This window comes from Camarhynchus parvulus, unplaced genomic scaffold (assembly GCF_901933205.1).
Source record: "Camarhynchus parvulus unplaced genomic scaffold, STF_HiC, whole genome shotgun sequence".
NCBI classification, from domain to species: Eukaryota; Metazoa; Chordata; class Aves; order Passeriformes; family Thraupidae; genus Camarhynchus; species Camarhynchus parvulus.
In genome coordinates, this window is record NW_022148336.1 from 17,303 (window position 1) to 40,080 (window position 22,778).

General features: G+C 51.8%; 1 long non-coding RNA gene across 1 annotated transcript; it reads left to right on the top strand.

Moving 5' to 3' along the window:
- The first annotated feature begins 17,584 nt into the window (after positions 1–17,584).
- LOC115916567 lies at positions 17,585–21,389 on the top strand. The gene is made up of 3 exons (XR_004061611.1): positions 17,585–19,999; positions 20,787–20,859; positions 21,043–21,389. It is a non-coding gene; the product is annotated as an uncharacterized LOC115916567 (long non-coding RNA).
- Positions 21,390–22,778: the final 1,389 nt, after the last annotated feature.

Consider the following 22,778-nt stretch of genomic DNA (forward strand, 5'->3'; position numbering starts at 1 on the left):
TGGGTCACTGGGGATTCTGCTGATAACTTTGCTGAGGGAGTCTGTCCGATGTTCTCCGATGATTGTCCTGTTTGTTCTTGTGTCACCACCATCACTTGTGTCGACGCGCGCTGACGATGTTGCGTGCACTTTTTGGCGTTTCCTGGATACGGTAGAGGTTTTCCATCCACATCCGTCTGAGAATAACAGTCATTCACAAAATGTCTTCCTCTTCTGCATCTTGGACAGAGTGACCTTTCTGTCTTTGGCACTTGCACTTGTGCTTGTGGGCAGCTCTTCATGAGTCCAAATGCTCTGCACCTGTAGCATTGTCCTTCAGATTAATTGCTCTTCTTTTCAATGCTTGCTAAAACTTTGTCAATCTTGTTGATCTTCTCATACTGCGTTTGAAGCATTCTTTCTATTCTTTCTCCCAATCGTCCTTCCAGTTGTTCTTCCAACTCTCCTCGCAATTCTTGCTTCACGATGGATGCAACTTGCTGAGGTGTTCCCACTTTGCTGCATGCCTCTACCATTTCTGCCAGAGAAGGTCAACTGGGCATTGCACTGATGACCTGTTGGCAATCTGGATTGTCATTGGCATAGGCAAGACTTTTGATGAGATGTGGTTTAACCTCGTCTTCAGTCAGTTGTCGATCCATAGCTTGTGTGAGTTGATCTGTGAATGAAGAAAAGGATTCAGTGGGACCTTGTCTGACATTTGTTAAGAGGGTATCTTGCACTCCTGCTGGAGCAATCTGCAGCACTGCTCTTCGTGCTGCTTCTTTGATGTCATTCAGCACCTGTCTTGGAAGCCTCGCTGCTTGTTGTGTTGTATTGTTGTCTGGAGGATCATCTACTAACTGTGCCACTGTGAGGTTTGCGTTTGGTCTGCCTTAGTATCTGAGCCTCAGTTCTGTGAGAGATCTTCTCCATCTCGTGTCCCACATGAGATTCTGTGTGTCGGTGGGAATCATTGACAGAAAACATCTGATGTCATAAGGTGTTAAATCATACATGTTGAAAGTTCCCCTCAGAAGCTGCTTAAAATACTATTAATTCAGTCCATTGCCTCTGATATCTTTAGCTAATTCTTTGACCACCTCGTGATCCAGTCTGTCCCACCTTGGATTCTGACCCTGTGTATCATATGTTACTGGCATTGTGATGTCTCCTGAACCTTGCAATAAGTCCTTTTCTCTTCCTAATTATTTTCTAATATTTGTCCAATCCTTTGTTTCAATTGTCTCTTCTTCAGGTACTGCATTGCCATGGGTACCTGCATGTACAGTGGAGTTGTAGAAGTCATTGGTGTCTCTGGAATCTGCATTCCTCATTTTGTTGAAGTCTTGGGCCTTGCTCCTAAATTTGGAACAGGAATCTGAAATTCTTGTGCTGGTGTTTCCATGGCCATGCTTAAATATTGTAGAAGGTATTGGGCTGCACTCCTTGGCACAGTGATTGTTGGTTTCCAGCCTGATGAACTGGCTGCTGTTGCTGCTGAAAACATCCATGCTGGAACACCCTCTGAGGCAGTAATGCGTATTGTATCATCCTGTTGTTGTGCCTCATCAGAAGTGTCTTGAGCTTCATGAGATTCAGAAGTTGATGAAACTCCATTTGCTGTATTGTAGTTGTTTTCTTCGATTCAGATTTCTTTTTGTATGTAGTTGGAAAAAAATGTTGCAATGTTGCAGTCCTGCCACCAGATGGAGCTGTGGCTTGGCCGACCAAATCCGGCATTGTGTCTTGCCATGTGGTGATCTAACCACAAGGTGGCGCTGTCGCCCGCCTAGTTGACCGTGATAGCGCCGCGACTGCCATCGGCTCCTGCTCGGCTGACTGCAACGTTGCGATTTTGATTGAGACCGAGACTGTGTGATTTTTGACTGGGCTAGCAGTTGAGTTTGGATACATGTGTGTCTCCTCTGGACTGGAGACGTTGGCATCGAAGGGATTGGGACTGGAGGGACTGGGATCGGAGAGGGGGTGGAGCCCCGGGATGCGACCGAGCCCCGAACACGCCCCTTCCCTGCCTGTGTCGTCACAGGGGAGCGGACCCGCCTCCGACCACGCTCCGCCCGCGTCTTCCGCGCACGTGCAATCTCGGGAACGCCTCCTTCCTCCCCCAGATTGACATCACTGTCTCCGTCCCATTCCCCCTCCGACGTTTCCCCCCTAGCTTGATCCATTTTGGAATCCCCCTTCTCTTCCCCTGACGCTGTATCCGCACCCAAAACCGACGCACGCAATTCACTTTCGGCGCGTGCCCGTGCCGCGATTCGGGCAGATCTCCGCTTTACAACTTCCGGATATGGTGTCATCACCGCGCGCCTGCCGCGTCTCCCTACGGGTGCCGGCTGGGACTCTGCAGCTGCCCCGCCAGACTTGTCCCCGTGCGGCGCAGTTGCCGCAGTCTGAGAGCTCTCCGCGGGTGGCTGCATTTCGCGTGCCACATTTGTCTCGCCAGTTCTGCCCCTCGCAGGCGTTTTTGCACCGCACCGCTCGAAACTGCCGCCGCCGCCGGCACCACGCCCGCGCAAACCGCGTCAGCTCCCAAGTCTCCCACCACCTCCGCCGCCCCCTCGCCGGCTGGTCCCACCGCCACCTGAGGCTGCCGTCACCGGCCGCCCACCGCTGTGTGACCGCGCCCGCCGCGAGAGAGTTTTTCCCCCTCCCCCTCTGGTCCCACTTCGGCCCCCCTTCCCGACTCTGCTTTTTTCCCTCCACTACGACCTTTTGGCTTCTGCGAATCGGGAGGACACGCCTCGAGACTGGCAAAGTCCGATTCCTCGAATTCGCTTGGGGAAATTTCAACCCTGAGCTCTCCCGGGAGTAAGAGGGTGTCTGAGTCTGAGCCCGATGACCCTGAAGTATCTGGGGTTTTTGGACGCTTTGGGGATTCCGTGGGCTTTCGGAGTGATGAGGGAATCGGAGGTGATGAAGTTCTCTCCTACTCCCCTTCTATGGGAGCTATTTCTGTTTCCCCTGGGACAATTGGAACAAGAGCCGCCCTCCGATTGTGGCTTTGCTCCCCTCCCTCTGCCCCGTGGGAGTTTCAGCAACCTGCTGTTTGGCAATCTTCCCGGATTTAGCTGTGGTTGCTTCCAGCATTATCCGTGCAGACGGTAAAAGTTTCAAGGCTGTTTTATCTTTTCTTGTGGCCGAATTATAAAGGTGTCTGTTGATGTCCTGCCAAAATCCTACTTTGAACAACAGACGTGTCTCTGAGTACAGAAAATTAAAACATACCCACAGCAAAAGATTTCTAAGTTCTTTTGCTGAAATTTCCATCAGGTGTGCAGCTGCCACGCCTTGTAAGGCTGACAAAATCCTTAACTGTTCCCGGGAGCATGTACCCCGCATATTCTTAATTTTGACCTTCTTACCAAATCCGAGTCGTCGGGTCAGTCTGAAGTCTACCCGGTCACTGGCCAGCAGCTCACAGGAGAGAGGATCCAGGGTGCCTCTGGTTCCACTCTGGACTGGTCTGGTACAAGTCTTTTCGGCAGAAGCTCTCTGGATGGTCCTGAGAGTGCCTGCTGCTTCTCAGGCTGTTCTGGCTGCTTCCCAAGAGGCTTATCAGTGCCCTCCTGGAACGTGCCCAGCCAGCGGACGCCTCTTCTTGGGTAGATGGTTGTTAATTGCTGCCCCAAGATGCATAGGATGTCTCTGTTTTGACCTGTGCGGCTGAAGAATGAGTCTGGACTCCTCACTTTTTGGTCTTGAGGTTGTTTATTAATTCTTATCTATAAAATCTTCTTTCTGCCCAGCAGAGGTCTGCTCTGCAGGGCAGCCACAGGCACTCTGACCGCCCCTGAGGTTGTGTTGTCCTTTTATACTACAAACTACGTATTGACACTTAATTCCCAATACCTATCACCTATGTTAGACAGTGCACTTCTACTCTAAACCAATCCCAAAGTGCCAACATCACTGCAGAAAATGGAGAACAAGAAGAAGAAGATAAAAGGCTAGACACACCCAGATTCCTCCATCTTGTCCCCATAACCCCCATACCAAAAATCCTAAAATCTACATTTTCACCCTCTGATAATTTTATTATTATACTATTCAAACTTCTGTGACTTTCAGGTCCTCATACAGAGCTGATAACTTGCTCCAGGGGTCATAATCAAATCCCCAGGTGTTCTGGGGTGCATGCCAGGGGTCTTCGAGCCTCCCAGTAGGGTCCTCGGCAACTCTGGACACCCGGAGGGATGTACTGAGTTCCAACATAATCTGATACCTAGACCCTGGGGAAATGACTTCTTTTTCCCATGGAAAATGGTCTCTGTTTGTTGCCGCTTGCCATGGCTGACAGTGGCGTGACAAGCTCAAAATTTGTAAATTTTGCGGGATTTCTCCAAAACTAAAGCTGCCAGCAACTAGGACCCTGCACGTACGTACAGCCCCAAACTCCACCTTTAATCTGATATCCAGACCCTGGGGTAATTACTTCTTTTCCCTATGGACAATGGCCTTCATTTGCAGCCACTTGCCCTGGCAGACATTGGTGTTCCAAGCTAGAAATTTGCAAACTTTGCGGGATTTCTCCAAAGCTAAATATGCCAGCAACTAGGACCCTGCAAGTCTTTAGAGCCCTTAACACCACCTTTCATCTGATACCCAGAGCCTGGGGAAATGACTTCTTTTTCCCATGGGGGAATCTCTTTCCCGTTCCCTCTGTGACGGAGGCAAATCCCATCCTCTCCTTGTCCTTCCTTTTTCAAGCAGTGTGCAGAGCACAGAGACCAGGGAGGACAAATCCCCATTGCAGAACCTTTTGTATGAGGCCATTTTGAGTACCTCCAGGTCACAGGAATCCAGTGGGGAGGGAAAACCCCAGAGATCCCACAGGAGGAGGGGCTGCAATTGCAGCCCAGGATGCTCTGAGGAGGAAAGACCTACCCTGTACCAGGAAGATGGACAGAGCTTCAGACAGAACTCGGAGCTGGTGGTTCCTGAACAGCTTCAGGATGGGGAGAGGCCATACAAGTGCTTGGAATGTGGGAAGAGCTCCAACCAGAGCTCCAGCTTTCTCACCCACCATTGGGGCCACACCAGGAAAAGGCCCTACAAGTGTGGGGAATGTCAGAAGAGGTTTCAGACCAGGTCCAATCTCCTCCTGCATCAGCAGATTCACACAGAGGAGAGGCCCTCCTGCTGCCCTGACTGCAGGAAGGGCTTCAAGCACAACTCCACCCTCATCACTCACCTGGTGCATCCACACTAGGGAGAGGCCCTACGAGTGTCCCAAGTGCCAGTGGGAAGAGATTCTCACAGAGCTTCAACTTAACCAAACACCTACAGAGACACCAGTAAGAAAAGCTCTGCAAGTGCCTAAGTCAGGAAGAGCTTTGTGTGCTGCTCCAACTCCATCCCCCACTGGAGGATCCACGTTGGGCAGAGCCCTGGTGACCAACCTTCCCCATGATATATGTTGGGACGACACCTGGCTGGTGGTCTCCACATCCTTCTGGATCCCCATAGGCACCTAGATGACTGCAGGGGCAGGAACACCCATCAGGACTCAGATTGACATCAGAAAATCATTAGGAAGAGCTGATTTGTTAAACCCAAAAAATGTCACCTGCTTTGTCCAATTATTTCTTCTGGTGATATCAGCAAGTTAAAGAAAAATATCTAAAGCCGCACCATTTTACTTGAACTTGAGGGTGAATTTGGGGTTCAGGGGAATATCTGGGAGGATTTGGGTGTTGCGGGGCTGTCCAGAGCAGGCAGATGGGGCTATAATCTCACAATTGTTCTGGCAGAACATGTCCACCTGAGCCCATCTGTTGTCCAGGAATTCTGGTCATCTGTCTCAGTCGTTGACCTGGGTGTCCTCTCCAAACTGCAGAAATCGCTGCTGAAGTTCCTGAGCTGCTCCCAGCTGTGGATGTTCCTGTCCACCAGCCTCTCCTGGTCAGTGCCACTGGGGGGCTGGGAGGAGGTCTAGGGGATCCTGGGGGGGGACTGGGAAGGGCTTTAGTGGCTCTTGGGGCCATTTGTGGTTCTCGGAGAGGGTTTGGGGGCCTTCTGAGGGGGAGAGTTTTGGGGGTCCTGGCCAGGCTGTGTGGCTTGGAGAGAATTTGGGTGGGTCTTTGGAGGAGATAGGAAGAGATTTTGGTGGCTCTTGGGGTCACTTATATTGCAGGGAGTAGTTGGGGGGTCCTGGCTGGGAGCTGTGGGGTGGTTTGAGGGGTCCAGGAGTGGCTGTGAGGCTGAGAGTTTTGGGGCAACTGCGACCCCCAGGTCCTCAAAGCTGTCACCAGACCCCACCCCCAAGGTGCTGCCAGGATTCAGGGGCTCCATGTTGGGGTTCACCCTCCCGGTGCTGCAGGAGAAGGTGAGGGCGGTCCCCAGGAGTCATGTGTGCCCCCTCCAGAGCGTGTGAAAATCCCGTGTTATCTCTACCCCTCCCAGGGAAAGAAAAGGAAAGAAAACCCAACCCCCAACAATGTGTGAACCGCCCCCCCCCCCCCATTCCGCTGTCACCCCCTTGTCCCTCCCCTGCAGGAGGGACCAGGGCCTGCCCAGCCCTGGGCAGGGCTCCTGCCCCAGCTCCTGCTCCCCCAGGAGGGAATCTAGGGAGGGGGCAGATGGGGTACACAGCCCTCGCCAGGGGATGACCCCGGCCCAGCCCCTTTGCTCAGCACCAAGCTGGGCTCAGGGCCACAGGAGGAAGAGGCCAATGGGAAGCAGATCCTGCAGCTGGGACAGTGCTTGGGGTCAGGGCAAGGTCCTGCCCTGCACACCTCGCTCAGATATGACCCTGCCCCGGGAAGGGAGCAGGACATTCCTATCCCCACTGGTCAGGGCTGGGAGCAGCACTTGGACCATGGATATGGAAATATTGGGAGCGACTGGGACCACAGTGAGGGCTACCAGGAGCAATCAGGAATGACGGGTGTGTGCTGGAGGTAACTGGGATTTACTGGGAATGGATGAGATCATGCTGGGAGCAGCTAGAACCATGCTGGGAAAACTGGGGTGACTGGGAATGAGCGTGCTGGGGGCAGCTGGGAGCACCTGGGAGTGTCTGGAATTATACTGGAAACAGCTGGGATGGTGCTTTGGGCAACTGGGAGCAACTGGAAGTGACTGTGTCTCCACTAGGGGCAACTGAGATTATACTGGCAGTGACTGGGACTATACTAGGGGCAACTGGATGCAACTGGGATCATACTGGGAGGAACTGGGAGCAACTGGAACCATGCTGGAGGCAACTGGGACCACACTGAGGGGGATTGGGATCATACTGGGAGTGACTAGGAGCATGCTGAGGTCAGATTGGATCATTTGTGGGGGCTCCTGGAATATACCAGGAGCAACTGGAACCACACTGAAGGTGGCTGGGAGTGGCTGTGGGCAGCTGGAATCATCGTGGAAGCAACTGGGAGGAAGTGAGTGACTGGGAGCAAGCTGGGATCAATTGGGATATACTGAGAGAGTCTGGGGGTCACTGGGATCATACTGGGAGTGACTGGAACCATGGCAATGGCCTGGCCTAGGTGATGTGGGGCCTCAGGGAGTGTAGAGAACACTGTGACACTGCAGGGCCTGATAGAACCAAGGGGACATTGGGACAGCCTGGGCCCACCCTGGCCATGGGGTGTTTCAGGAGCCCCGGGGTGCCCAGGGCAGCAGAGCCCCTGGCTCAGGGGCAGCAGCTCCATGGGACACCCTAGGCAAACAGGCAAGCAGGGGAAGCCCAGGGAGAAAAGGAAGCCCAAGGCCCAGCCTGCAGCAGCGGAGCTGTCACAGCCTGGCCCAGGGGCCCTGGTGGGGACAAAGGCTGCAGTGGGGAATCTGCTGTCCTGACCGACTCTTGCAGCCGGGCAGCCCAGCCAGCACCACAGCCCCAGCCAGCCCTGCCCAGTGCTCGGCACCAACAGGGCCACTGCCCAGCCCTTTGCCCACTCCACACCAGGAGGCCAAGGCGGCCTCTGTGGCCAGCAGAGCCCCAGACACAGAGCCTGCCGCCACAGGCACATCCAGCTGCTGCTCACTGTGTCAAGCAGGGCACACAGACGCACCCCCAGCACAAGAGGAGCCACATTCAGCTGCTCCTGAGGCAGCACAGCACAGTGCTCCTGCAGCCCTGCTCAGCTCCCTCTTTCCTGCCACAAAATCCCTTTGGGCAGCTTTCCTAGGGCTGCCAGACAGGATTTGTTCTCCTGAAGAGGAGACCTTCTCTCCTGAAGCTCAAGACTCTGTGAGATTCCTTGGAACAGTGTCAGGTAGACCACAGAAGATCCAATTTCCATGAAAAAAGAAAAATCACCTCAGGTACCTGCCTTGGAGAAGCCTGGGACTTCTACCTGGGATATCAAGTGCCTAAAGCTGAGAGGAAAAGAGACTGGCAGATGCAAGAAGGACCCTCCAGTGCATCTTGGCATAGAGAAATGCTTCCAAATGAGCCAAAATATCTTGCGATTATTCCTTGGAGGAATCTGGGGCTGCTTCCTGGCCTCTCAGTTTCCTCCAGGAGGTGTAAAGACTCTGGGACATACCTGGGAGGAGTCTCGGGTAGATTCCAGAGCAAAAATTTACCTCCAAAGGAGAAACAACAAATTGGATACATTCCCTGGAAGATTGTGGGCCTATGGTTATGAATTCAGGTCCCAAAATGAGAGATCAGAAGACTTCAGGAGAATCCTGTGAGGAATCTCAGCTGAGATCCAGAACAATACAGTTTCCACAAGAGGGGAAAAATTACCTGAGGCAACTCATGGACAGGGACATCTTCCACCAGAGCTAGCTGCTCAAAGCCCCATCCAACGTGGCTCTGGATCTTTGCAAGGATGAGGCATCCAACACCTCCCTGGACAGCCTGTTCCTTGCTTTCACCACTCTCCGTGTAAAAAATCTGTGCCTCATGGTGGGATCTTCTTGGATGACAGTGTGAGGAGTAGAAGGCCAGCAGAGCTCATGGAAGGAAGAGACTCATTTAATGGCACTGCTGGCCTGGGCAGAATTACCACAGCTCAGAAAGGCCGCAGGTGGGGCAAGGGAAGCCAAAGTTGGGCCAGTGGTGAAGGAGCCAACAGGGCTGAGCTGAGTGCTTGAAAGAGGATCAGGAAGGAGGACTCCCTGTCCTTGCCTGCCCAGAGGGTTCTTCCCCAAGAGCTTTGAACCTACCTTCAAGTGCCTGAGCTCTTGATCCCCTTGGCCATGGCAGTGGTGTGCACCAGTGAGGTCTGTGAGGAGTCAGGTTGTCCTCGTGGCACTGGCGCTGTGTCCTTACAGCCCTGGGGACACTGGGCACCATGACACTGCTGTCCTTCCCTGGGCACTGCCCATCACAGCCCAGGCTGCCTCCAGGGAGAACCCTGGGCTCTGGGAGAGACAGGATCTCTCGTCCCAGGGACCAGGATTCAAGCCTTGGCCCTTCTGCTCCATCAAACCAAGGGTTCGCTCAGCACCAGAGCCGCCTGCCCAGTGCCTCTGCCTGCTGTAATCACAGCCTCCAATCATTGGTGCTAACAAGGCTCTGGCAAGACTTCATCAGGAAGGGTTTTGAGTGGCAACTCTTCATGCTCCAAGACACTTTGGGTTTTTCTTCTGACTTGGATTTATTGAGGACTGCTGCAATCTCCTCTCAGGATCTGAGGATTGTGGACTCAACACCAAATACACTCCAGGTTTCATTAAAATGAAGAAAGGCCTAATGAGTTGTTACCTTCCCAGCCCCTTTGTCAAGTCTTCAACGTGTGTACAGCTAATTTGAGAGGTTTAAGGATTGGAGATAAAGATTCCAATGCCCACTTTAAAGACATGATAACAGTATTGTGCAGCTGACACTGATCCAGGGTATCCTAAGGAGACCACTACAAACGGAAAAACAGTTCCTCGAGGCCCATCATGGGATGGACAATTCCGCCCATCCCCTCCACCTCCCGGCTCTTTGTCTCAGTGGCCATCTGGGACATGCCTCACTTTCTGTGATGTGAGACTTCTTCATTGAATTCTGTAGTGATGTTACTGTCATTATAGAGTACAACACAGCACAAAGTACCACGACTCCATCAGAAGGGTGCAAGAGAGGTTTATTATAGCAACATGTTGCTTTTATACTCTTTCTAGATATTTACATTCACTTAACATATACATTCACTGCCCATTGGTTATGGGAAAGAAACAAAGTTCTCAGTGGGTGACCAAGGAGCTGCGTCTGCGCGAAGAGAAAGCCCGGCTAGTGCCACGCGCACAATAGCAGCAGTCAGATGCAGACTGAGCCCTTCCCGGCATAAGAAGATAGGCTGCCTCAGTCCGGACTGAAGTGAAGCCTTCTGGCGCCAGCTGATGAGAGTCGCGTAATGATGGACAGGAGGCAGGCAGGTCACAGCAGCGGGGGGTTTATTGAAGGGGAAGGTGAGGGGTACAGACACGTAGGAAAGCTGCGGAGATCTGCCCGCAGGAGGGCGGGGACTGAAGCCACTTATAAAGGGTGGCCGGGGGTGGAATAATCTTGCCCCCAGACCAATAACAGAACATTACAACATAATAGACAAAACATAATAACAAATCATGGCAGAGCATGGGGGGGGACTTGGGGGGTTGCCCAATCACCCTCGGCCCCAAATGGAAGATTCTGGGGCTAGGGGAGTGGGCAGGGGGTGATGGGCAAGGGGGGTTGGCATAGCAATATAGGAGGGGTCAGAGGGTAACCAAGGAAACTAAGGAGGGGTTAAAAGATTGATATAAAAATCGCAACAAAAAGGCGGGAGTAACTAAGCAACTAGAAGACTGACAGGGGTGGCTGAGGGAAGAAATGGGGGAGGGGAGCCTGAGACAGGTGCCATCTTAAGCATATAGAACTTAATATAAAATAAGCTAAAAACATATAAAACATTTAACATTTAACATTGAACTAAGGAAACCCGTGAACCCTCGACCAAACAGCACACGCACCACAACAAGGAGCCACACCATTCTGTGAGCCAGCTAGAGTCTGTATCGCTTAACTTTCTTTCCTTCATCACGTCTCCATGGTGACAACCTTGGTGTCTTCCTCAGGAGAGATATGGGGCTTTCCTTTATTTTCAAGAGGCCTTTGCTGGCTCACAAGAACAGCACAGAATGTCTTTCCTACATGTTACAGCTCCTTTACACCAACTTCCACCTCCTTTCACCCTAGATCTGGCTGTTAATAGGCATGGAAGGATTTCTGCTGATTATGAAAAAGATCGTAATTAAAAGTAATAACAACAAAAATAGCCACAAAAAAAAAAAAAAACCAAAACCCAAAACCACAAACAAAACAAAACCAAAACAAACAAGTAAAAAACACAAACCAAAAACCCCACCAAAACCCAGAAGTGAAACATGATAAATGGTGTAACACAACAAGTGACTCCTACATCCTCCACAAACGCTGCAGACAGGGCCTGCTCGGGCAGGGAGGTGCTGTTGCCCAGGGACCCCTGACAGCCCCACTGAGGTTTTGGGGGATGTCAGACGTCTCTGCCTCTCACCCTGCAGCTGCTGGCACACCACACTGGCCCCTGCACATCCCACTGTGCATCCAGGACTCTGCCCCACTGCAGGATCTCCATGTGCCTGTCACACCAGCTCCCACTGACCACCAGGCACAGGGACACAGAGATGGCAGGTCCTGGGGAGCACTGGGGAGGCCCTGGCTGCTGCTGCTGGGGGCACCTGGGGACCACTGCGGGTGGGCTGGAGTTCTGCCAACACTCACCTCAGCAAAGGACAGCAGCAGCATTCCCATGGGAGCAGGGTGAGGGCCCCAAAGCAGTCACTGGCCACTGCTTCAGGCAGGCTTCAGTCCCATCCCAGTGGAACAAGTGCCTCCCGACACATCTGGTTCCTCTTGAAAAATTCATGAATGGAAGTGGTGTTGTATTGCATCTAGCTGTCCCCTCCCATACCTGGTTCAGTGGGCTGTCCCACGGGTGGTCCCTCCCCATTGGCATCCCATTGGCCATGGTCCTCTTTCCCCGCCCCCTCTCCCCTGGACAAAACCCCGTAGCAGGTTGTCTGGGGGTCTCTTTCTTCACCTGGGTGGCTGCACCACCTCACGTCCTGTCTCAAGCTAATAAACAGATACCTACACCCACGTGGAGGAAGAGTGCTCCTTGTCTTTTGTCCCTCGTCTATGCTGGTTCCGTGCTGGGCTTGGATTCGTGCTGGCCGGATTGGATTCATATAAGCCCAGAAACCCTCGGAACGCCGCAGCAGTGGCAAACCCGCAGTTGAGGCAGCCCCAGAGAACATGGGTATGCACAAATCCCATCGGGAGGCACAGGGAGTTCCCCTGGTCCCCAGCACCTGAAACTCCACTCTCTCCTCGCACATGGTGCTGCCATTCACCAGCCTGAGCCCTGTTTCCTGAAGCACAGGGAAAGGTGAGGCGGGGGGTGGGAGCTCCTGCCCCCTCAGCAGCCTGGGGAGGCTGCAGGGACAGCATGCAGACAGTGCCATCAGCCCTTCTGTCCCATGCCTGTGCCTGTCTGTGCCACACTCTGGGTGTGCAACCCCTCCAGTGAGTGCTCAGGTGTGCGATGACAGTGGCACCACTGGCACTCCAGCACGGTCACCCAACCTTCACCCCCTCTGGCAGCCACTGAGGGGGGCCCAGTACGATGGCAATGGTGGGTCCCTCACACTCTGCCAAAGTGGCATTTGGGGGGCATGGCAGGGACTCGTGAGGGCAGGCGAGAGGGGCCAGAGCAGGAGCCAGATTTGGACTGGGAGGGGACACCAGGACACTCCAAAAATCCACCCAAGTTGTCCCACCACCCTCCCCAAGCCAGCCCAACTTCACCTCCAGGATATTTTGAAAGTGCCTCAAAAGTTGTGCACGGTTTGGGGGACAAGGGTGATTTGCGGAACAAAAACTCCACAACTTTTGTGAAAGTTGTAGAGCTGGTATGTTTATTACAGCGCTGGACGCATGTGGGAATTGTTCCCCTAAAATGATATGCATACCTCTGGGAACTCCAGATCTTTTATTTCCCTCTCAAATACATATGCATGCAATTTCACAATAGGTTCATACATATTCATTCTACTGATTTCGTGTGACATTTGCCAATAATTCTTCTTTATCAGAAAGAACTCCTGGATCAGGTTACCCTACTCTGTCTGCCCCCCCCCCCCCCTTAAACAGCAAGCTACAGACTTAACTCAAAGATGTACATTTCACCTAAATCAAAATGGATTTCTACTCTGGAAAATTTCCACTCTGCCTCAAGGGGGAGGAACATCAAGACCCCCTCACACCCATGTCTCAGTATCTTCAAGCCCAGCCAGGAGCAGCAGCAGGGCCAAGGTTGACAAATTTCCCCCACACTGATGACACAGCCAGACACGTGGAAGGCTGCCTCAGGCTTTATTGTCCACCAGCATCCCAGGAGGGAACAGAAAATCCACATGCAGACGCTAAGTCTGTAGGCTCACAATGGTTCCTTCCATGGGGTTCTGTCAAGCCATAGTAGAACCTTGGTGCCATATTGTTCCATAGCCTCACAATGTTCTCCTGGGTTCCATGAGGTCCCTCTGTGACACACTGCAGCCTTGGTTCCATGAGGGTCTCTTGGGTTCCATGAGGGTCTCTTGGGTTCCATGAGGCTCCACTAAGTCTCATTAGAGTCCTGTTTCCATTGGGTTCAATAACCTCACAATGCTCTCCTGTGTTCCATAAAGCCCTGCTGTGACACATTGGAACTGTGGTTCAATGAGGCTCTGTAAACTCACTAGGGTCTCTTGGGTTCCATGCTGCAAGCTTTTTCACATGAGTTCCATCGACTGACAGTGGCCATCTGCATTCCGTGAGGTCCAGCTAGATCACATCAGAGCCTTGCTTTCATGAGGTTCTAATCCCTCACTAGGGTCTCCTGAGCTTCATGAGGCCCCACTGTGTCACACTGGAGCGTTGGTCCCATGAGGTTCCAAACCCTCTCACTATGGTACCTTTGGTTCAATGAGGTTTCTCTGAGTCACAATAGAGCCCTTGTTCCATTGGGCTCCAAAACTGTAGGAAATAAGAAAAGCCTTACAGAATAAGGACCTTTTTCACCTTTGTTCAACTCTGTTCACTTCTGTTCACCAAAAGGCACTCTGGGAAGGGTTCAGCCATGGGTTGGATGGCCGGAGAGTGGGTTGGTGGTCACCTGGTGTGTGAGGCAGGAATTGGCTGGGGAGATGCGTGGACACCACATGACCTGAGAGCTGACTGGATCAAGGGACATGCCAACAGCGACACTGCAGTGGCAGGCAGCCAACGCGTGCTTGTTTGGGTTAAGTTTTGGTGAAGTTTTGAGTATAAAAAGGCTCAGTTCATTAAAATAAATTCTCTTCTTTGGAGCAAGCAAGGAGCTCTGTGTGTCTTTGTTCCCCATGCCTATGGTACAGATTTGGGGTTCACTCCCTGAAAAACACCAATTCACCCAGAACTCTAAAACGAGTATGGACCTGTATGAACCAGCATCAACCAGTACAGACTGGCATAGGCCAGTATAGACCAGTATGAACCAGTACAGACTGGTAAGGGCTCTCCCAGTCCCTCCCAGTCTGCTTTTAACCCTTCCCAGTGCCCTTCCAGTATAAACCAGTAACCCCAAATTCCCTTTTAACCCTTTTTTTACCCCCTTTAAACCCTTCCAGTTCAAACCAGTGCCCTCCCAGTATAAACCAGTACAAACCAATACACACCAGTCCCCTCCCAGTGCTCCCAGTCCACACAGGCTCCAGCAGATGTCCACGTTGGGATTGGCCACCAGGATGATGCTGGTCAGGGACAGCACCTGGGCGGGTGGCACCCCCTGTGCGGCAGGTAAATCCCAGTTCAAACCAGTATAACCAGTACAGCCCCAGTAAATCCCAATTTCATCCCAGTAATATCTAGTACCATTAAGGGCAACACCTGGGCATGGGATGGCCCCTGCTGGACCATGCCAGGTCCAAACCAGTACAAACCAGTATAGACCAAGTAAATCCCAATGCCCTCCCAATCCCCTCCCAGTGCAGCCCAGTAACCCCCCAGGGATTTCCCAGTTCATCCCAGTAACTCCCACTGACCTCCCAGTATGGCCCAGTTACCCTCCCAGTTCAAACCAGTAACTCCCAGTTCATCCCAGTCCCTCCCAGTAACCCCCCAGTTCAAATCAGTGACCTCCCCCAGTATAAACCAGTCACCTCCCAGTATGGAACAGTAACATCCCAGTGACCTCCCAGTCCCTTCCAGTCCAAAACCAGTATAAACCAGTAAAAAAATCACCCTTCAACCCCTATTTATCCTTGTTTAAAATCCTTTAATCCCCTCCCAGTCCACCCCCCCCCACCCAGTACAAACCAGTACAAATTGGTACCCCCAGTAAGGTGTCCATGGATTCCCAGTACTGCCTCAGTTTCTCCTCCTGCTGCTGGTGCCAGGCAGAGTCTGGGGGGGATGGAGCTTATCTGCCCATGCTGGGACAGGGAACTGGGATGGACTGGGAGCACTGGGAGGGACTGGGCAGCTTCTGGGCACTGGGGGTCACTGGGAGGAGACTGGGACTAACTGGGAGGGACTGGGATGTGGCTGGGAGGGACTGATGGCAACTGGAATATACTGAGAAGGGGTTTGTGGGCACTGGATGGGACTGGGATGTACTGGGAGGAACTGGAAAGTTACTGGTGGACACTGGGGGGTCCTGGGAGCCACTAGGAGGAGACTGGAAGTAACTGGAAGGGAACTGGGAGGTCTGGGAGGGGAAACTGGGAGCACTGGGACAAAATAGGAGAGGAAACTGGGAGCACTAGGACAAACTGGGAGGGGATTGGTTCATACTTGGAAGGACTGTGAGGATATTGGGGAGGACTGGGAGATATTGGAAGGGATTTAGAGAAACTGGGAGCAGTGCAGAGTACTGGGAGGGAACTGAGAGGGACTGGGAAGCACTGGGGAAGAACTGGGAGGGATTGGTGGGCACTGGAAGGGACTGGGAGCACTGGGATGGACTGGGATAAACAGGGTGTTCTGGGAAGGGAACAGCAATAAACTGGGAAGATACTGGGGACATTAGGAGGCACTGGTGGCAACTGGGATGGACTGGGAAGGGGTTTGTGGGAACTGGAGGGGACTGGGAGGGACTGGAATATACTAGGAGCTACTGGGAGGAGACTGGGATGGACTGAGAGAAACTGTAACAGACTAGAGGGGATACTGGGAGCACTGGGATGTGACTGGCAGAGACTGGGAATTGGTTTGTGTGGACTGAATAGGACTGGGAGGGACTTGAACATACTGGGAAGTTACTGGGTGGTAATTGGTGGGCACTGGGAGGAGACTGGGAGTAACTGGCAGGGCACTGGGAGGGATTCATGGGGACTAGAATGGACTGGGAGAAACTGGGTGGGGACTGGGAAGTTACTGGGTGGTTACTGGTGGGCACTGGGGGGTACTAGGAGGGTACTGAGACTGTGAAATACAAAGCTGTGTTTCGTGTCAGGTACAAAAAGGTGACGTGTGTATTTGTGAGTGCACCGACAGTGGGAGAGCTGTGAATTCTAATAACAACTGAGGAAAATGAAGCATGGAAAAAGGCCTTTGAAATTAACCCTAGTTGACTTAGGAGCATTGGAATTAAAGCGTTAAAGATGTTGCTTTTTGCTTATAGTTAATCCATAAAGAGCTCTGCAACAATAACCTTTTGAAGTATAATTTAAAATATTACTTGTATCCTTGAAACTATAGTTTTGGAAAATATATAAAGGAAATATGCTTATCTCACACCCTATTGAAGCAAAGAAAAACAGGTTGAGAAAGGAAGATGAACGCCACCTCCAGGGTTTATGGTTTCGACCAAGGGAAGCTGGACATCACTGTTATTAGATTTATAGTCTTTGCAATTAAAAAGGGTGGGCCAACATCTGGGGAGCTGGACTGCACCAGATGGGATTCGTCTTCCTTCTGTCGGAAACTGGACCACCACCATCTGGGGATACTCCTTTAAGAACACATCCTGAGAAAAACTAAATCACAATAGTGTATAGAATTGTGATGTAATAATTTGGAATAAATATTGCTGATGAATAAAAAATTAGAAATAGAAACTGCTGAAAAAAACTAACGAGTACCCCTATAAATACTTGTAATCCTCAATTATCGGTGTGCAGTTGGAGGGAAAACTTCCCCCACTGTACCCAGCGCTGTATTGCTCATACTTTACCATATTAAATAATAAATTGATTGCTGCTTGAATATTGGCCTAGTCAAGCTTCTTATTTATAACAAGACGGCACTGGGATGGACTAGGGAAGGTGCATTGGAAGGTTATTGGGAGGCACTGGGGAATGGGGGAGGAGCGGCCTCTGGGCCCTGCCGCTTCCATTCCCCCGCGGGGGTAGGGGGGGGGTGTCCCTAACCATTTCCTCTGCTCGCCGCGGGGGGTCCGGGACCTGCAGGCAACGCCGCGGCTCAGAGAGGTCCCGGCGGAGCCCAGCGGATGCCAGGGCCTTTCCGGTGATCCCGGTCCCGACGAGATTCCCCCCGCCCCGCAAACGGGACCCACCGGAGCGGCGGCGGCGGCGGCTGAGGGCGGCGCGGGGGCTGTCGGGAGCGGCGGCGGCGCGGGGCATTGTGGGACACGGCGGCAGGCGCCGCTCTCCGTTCTCCGCGGCAGGCCTCAGTGCTGGCGTGCGGCAGCGCAGCACCAGGGAGGTGATGAGGGGGAAAACGCGGGGTGGGTGAGTGTGTGTGGAATTAATCCACGATGTCAGAGGTTTATGTCCAAAAAGGAGACAGAGGAGTCCTGTAACTTTATTCGAATAAAGGGAGAGGCCATGGGGCATTTCCCGTGGGGTCTCTCAGATGGTTGAAGGATGCAGCCTCTCTTTTATCTTCAAGCCCCTGCTGCATCACCCTCTTCCTTTTTCCCACGGCTGAGGTAATCAGAAGGTACAGACTTACCGAATCGCCTGCTCTATGCATTTTCCCCCCCGTATGCACCCCCTTTCATTATATAAAAGAAAGAAAAACCTACTCATTATTTGACTAAGTCTTTGTTCTCATGCTCTAGGTTCAGTAATTTAACAGGGCCTTGGCTGAGCAACAATCTGTGTTGATCAGTAACATTCTCTAGAGCTAATAGCTTATTTTGTTACTTCCCTATCTCTGAGTTCATGGCCCTATCCCCAAGCAGATTCACACGGTCTGTTTGTAAAGACACATTCATCTTATTTCTTTCAATCCTTCCTCTTTTATTTTCTTAGTAATTACCTTTACAAACTTTAAATACCATTGATTTAATCTTTTCTTCCTGGGTCTTCTTTGACCCAATGACATAATTCTCTGTACTTGAGTTGTTTAATTTTCCACAAACTCCTCCTTTTTATGCTAATAGATAATATAATACCATCTGATGTTGAAATGTTCCATTTCTCATCTGACTGGATTTCATTCCATCTGCCTCAATATTTGCAACAATCATAAGAAGGGCAATTGGGGGTCCAACAGTCTAAACCCAAAGGTAAGGTTTATTCACAAATGTTTTTTCCTGCATTTGTGAATAAATGCCCCGTCCTTTTTAGGCAATAAATACCTCTTTCAGAACAATGAAGTTGCCATGGAGTTCCTTCCTCATCCCAAAATCCCATTCCGTTATGGACCTCACTCGGGATGCTGACCCACCATTTAAGTTCGGCTTGGCTGGCCACCCATGGCCAGCTTTCAGGTCCTCGTGCCCCTCCTGACCCAACAATTGCTAAGGTTAAGAACTTTTGCTACTTCTTCTCCTTAGGCTGCAAATTGATTCTCCCACATCCGGCCCAACCGTGACTGACAATACAAACTATTAAGGAAAATATTCTAATAGTGTAATCTAATTATTTAGTCAAATTCTCACATTGTCTTCCCCACCACCTGTGGCGACCAAAGGCACAGAAACAATTTAACATAAAGAAAACAGCGACAGTAAGGATTGTGCTACCATCTCTGGCTGGAGATGGCAGAGGAGGGTGGCCAGGATTGCAGAGGATTCCAGCAGAGGATGTGTGGGCAGGCACAGGGGCTTGGCCCGCTGTGGAGCCCTGGCTGCTGCTGCGTTGCCTTCAGGGCAGGCTCGGGGGCGGCCTCCCATCCTCGTGCTACAGGTGGGAAGTGCAAATCTCCGGGGCTTCAGAGCTACAAGCTTTTTCATTCCCAACTGCCCCATTTATTGGTGGAGACTCTTTCTTGTAACTTGATTGGAGGTCAGGTGTTGCCATGCCACAACGCCTAAGCTACAAGCTTTTTCATTCCCAACTGCCCCATGCAAGGGAGATGTGCACGCCTTCTTTCTACCTGTCTTAGACAGCAATACAGAGGGGGGAAAAGGGAAGAGAACAGAGGACATCTAAACTAGAATAACATAACTATACATCACTAAAGCTTTTCTTAATATTCACACAATAGTCATCCCTTAACTGCAAGAGCCAATCATCTCATTATCTACCTGTAACAGTGTCTAGGGGATGGTTTTTTTATCACGTATAGTTTTTGGGGTTCATTGTTTTGGTTTTTGTCCGGGATGGTTGCTGCTCCGGGAGTATTGCAGTGAGTGGGAGCCAGGTTGGGGTTTCCAGAGAGAGTTTGGGGCAGGGTGTGGGGCAGCTCCTTTCCTTCCCAGCCAGCTGTTGGAGTGGCCACACTGCTGGTGTTTCTGACCGGAGATCCTGCTGCTTCTGTGGGTTCTGTCTGTTTCTTTTTGTTTCTTTTCCTTTGGCACTGTGACCGGGCTTGCTGGCTTGCTTCTCTGCTTCTCTGCTGCTTGGGAGCCCAGAGCCGGTGCATGCTGTGCCAGGAGTGGGAACACCCCGTTCCCCACCAGGGGCTGCCTCCTCTGCACAAGTCCAGACCCCAGGACCAGCCCTTGCCGGTGAGAAATCACAGGGAACGATTCCCTGTCCAGCCCCACTGTTCTCTGCCACTGCTTCAGAGCTTCTTGACAGACTGTAACCCAACACCTGGACACCCCACAGCTTCGGGCAGGGCCCTGGAGTTTCTGCTGCCTCTCTCTTGCTGCCCCGGGTAAGCCTGCCCTACCATTCCAGCTTGCTGCTCCTGAAGTTCTGGCTATAGCTCCTGTTGCTCTCCAGAGGGGGCACGGGGACCAGCTGCCCTGGGGGGTTTGTAAAGGAAATCCCTTTTCCATCCATTAATTTCAAAATTATAATAATTATGAGGGAAGGGGGTTGTATTCTCCATTCCTAGATTCCAGCCTTCCTTGGCCAACACATCTTTCAAACCTTGGTGTTAGCACAAACCAAGCAACCTTTAGGAGATTTTTTTGCCATACCAAAAATACCCAAGGCAGGACATCTTGAGGAAGGCTTCTGCCAATCCTCAGGAACTCCAAGGGCTCCCTGCATGGAGCTGTTTCAATATTTGTAAGGCTGGAGGCTTTGGTATCCGTCTCTGGCAGCCTGGAGGAGTGGGGGAGCCTGGAGATGAGCAGGGTCCAGGAGATGAAAGGGTCGCCAAGAGAGGGGTGAGCCTCAAGTGCCTGGAGTGGGGGGACCCCTGGGAGCCAAAGCAGAATTAAGGGAGAAGGGACTTGTGGGACCTGCAAAACCCTCCAGGCATCCCAAAGCAGGACCCCCAAGTGGGAGAATCCACAGGACCCCCAGCAGCCCCAAGAAGGGGGGCCTCAGAACCTCAAAGTGAGGAGATTAGAAAGGGAAAGGCTTTTTTGGGATTCACTCTTGATTATTGGAGGTTTTATGGACACCAGACACCTGGTGACTTCTAGAGATGGACTTGGGCAGGAGAAACACCCAACCCAAGGCACTCACACCTTGTTTACCCCAAAACCCAGGATTTCTCATGCTCAAAGCTTGGCCAGATGGAGAAGGAGGCTGCGAGGAAGATGCCCTGGGACTCCTTGGCAGGTGAGGAGGAAGTCAGTGCTCCTTTCCCCCTCTCCTGCTCCATCTCCCAGCCCAGCATGGCCCCCGGCTGCAGGACAACCCCACTGCCAAGACTGTCCCGCCGGCCACACATTGGGAGTATCTCTTGCCCCTTCCCTCTGGCACAGAGCAAATCCCATCCTCTCCTTGTCCTTCCTCCCCCAGACAAGGAGCAGAGGATGGAGACCAGGGAGGACAAATCCCTGCAGCAGGACCTTGTGGAAGAGGCCATTTTGAGCAACTCCACAGTGCAGGAATCCAATGGGAAGGAAAAGCCCCAGAGATCCCACACGAGGAGGGGCTCCAAACCCAGCCCAGGATGCTCTGAGGAGGAAAGACCTACCCTGTGCCAGGAAGGTGGACAGAGCTTCAGCCAGAGCTCAGACTTGGTGGTCACTGAGCACCATCGAAGCAGGGAGAAGTCATACAAGTGTGGGGAATGTGAGAGGAGCTTCAGCCGCCAACCTGAAGAAACACCAGAGGATCCATACTGGGGAGAAGCCCTACAAGTGTAGGGAAGGGAATACCTCCACTGATCATGAGAATATCCATGATAATGAAAAGCCTTGCAAGCGCTCTGAATGTGGGAAGAGCTTCAGAGAGACATCCAAACTAAACCAGCACAAGATAAATTGCTCTGGGGAACAGCCCCATGTGTGTGAGGAATGTGGGAAGAACTTCAGCCGGAAATCCAACCTGGTCCGCCACGAGAGGATCCACACTGGGGAGAGGCCCCACAAATGTCCCAAATGTGGGAAGAGCTTCAGCCAGAGCACCCACTTGGATGTCCACCAGTGCATTGACACCAGGGAACAGCCAAACAAGTGTGAGAAATGTGGGAAGAGCTTCAGGAAGATTCACAACCACCTGTGTGTGGAAACCCCAGTATGTGACAGCTACAAGTGCTGGGAATGTGAGAAGAGCTTCAACCAGAAGTCCCACCTAACAGTCCACATGCGCACTCACACTGGGCAACAGCCCTACAGGTGTGAGAAATGTGGGATCAGCTTCAGCGATCGCTCCAACCTGAACCACCACCGGAGGACCCACATTAGGGTACGGCCCTACTTATGTGAGGAGTGTGGGAAGAGCTTCCGCAGGGGGTCTCACTTGACCCAGCACCAACAGAGGCACTGGTAAGGAAAGCTCTGCAAATGCCCTGACTGCAGGGATTTTGGGGCATCCCACATTTTGGAAGTGGTTTTGGGGTCCTCCCCAATTCTTGGGGGGTTCCTGAGAACAGCTCCATAGAGCCCCATTGCCAGGGTGGTTGTCTTGGGCACGAGCTCAGAGCTGTAGCCAGAGTCTGTTGCCTCAGTGTTGGAGAGCAGAGAAATGATGAATGGTTCCAAACATCTCCAGTGTGAATTGGGGGGTCAGAGCAAGTTCTGTGTAGGTGGGATGGCTGCTGCCCCATCCGCAGCCACTGCAGCCTCTGGCCCAGCCCCAAAGTGGCTGCCAGGCCCATGGCACCCCAAAAATCCCACATGTGAGAGGGACCAGAGCAGGTAAAGGCCATGACACAGGTGTGACACTGACACATCCCATATCAGCTGAGATGACACTAGATCCAAAGCCATGGCTGTGGATATTTCTCTCCCTCTCACTCTTCTCCTGACTTCTCAAGATCTGAATAACTTGAAGTTGGACGGGTTAGAGTTTGCTGAGTCAGTGCTTTGTGAAGTGCCTTACCATAATTCCAGGTTTAATATAAGTTACAAGCTAAATTAAACACTACCCCTCTGTAAATTGTTAAGCATTAAGTTAGGTTAAATACTGTTAAGTGCTGTTCCTTCGCTAAATTGTTATGTTTAAGGTATAAGTTAAGGTTAAGGTATAAGTTAAGGTTAAGGTATAAGTTGAGTGTTTGAGTGCTGTTAAGCTTTTAGGCCATATTCCTT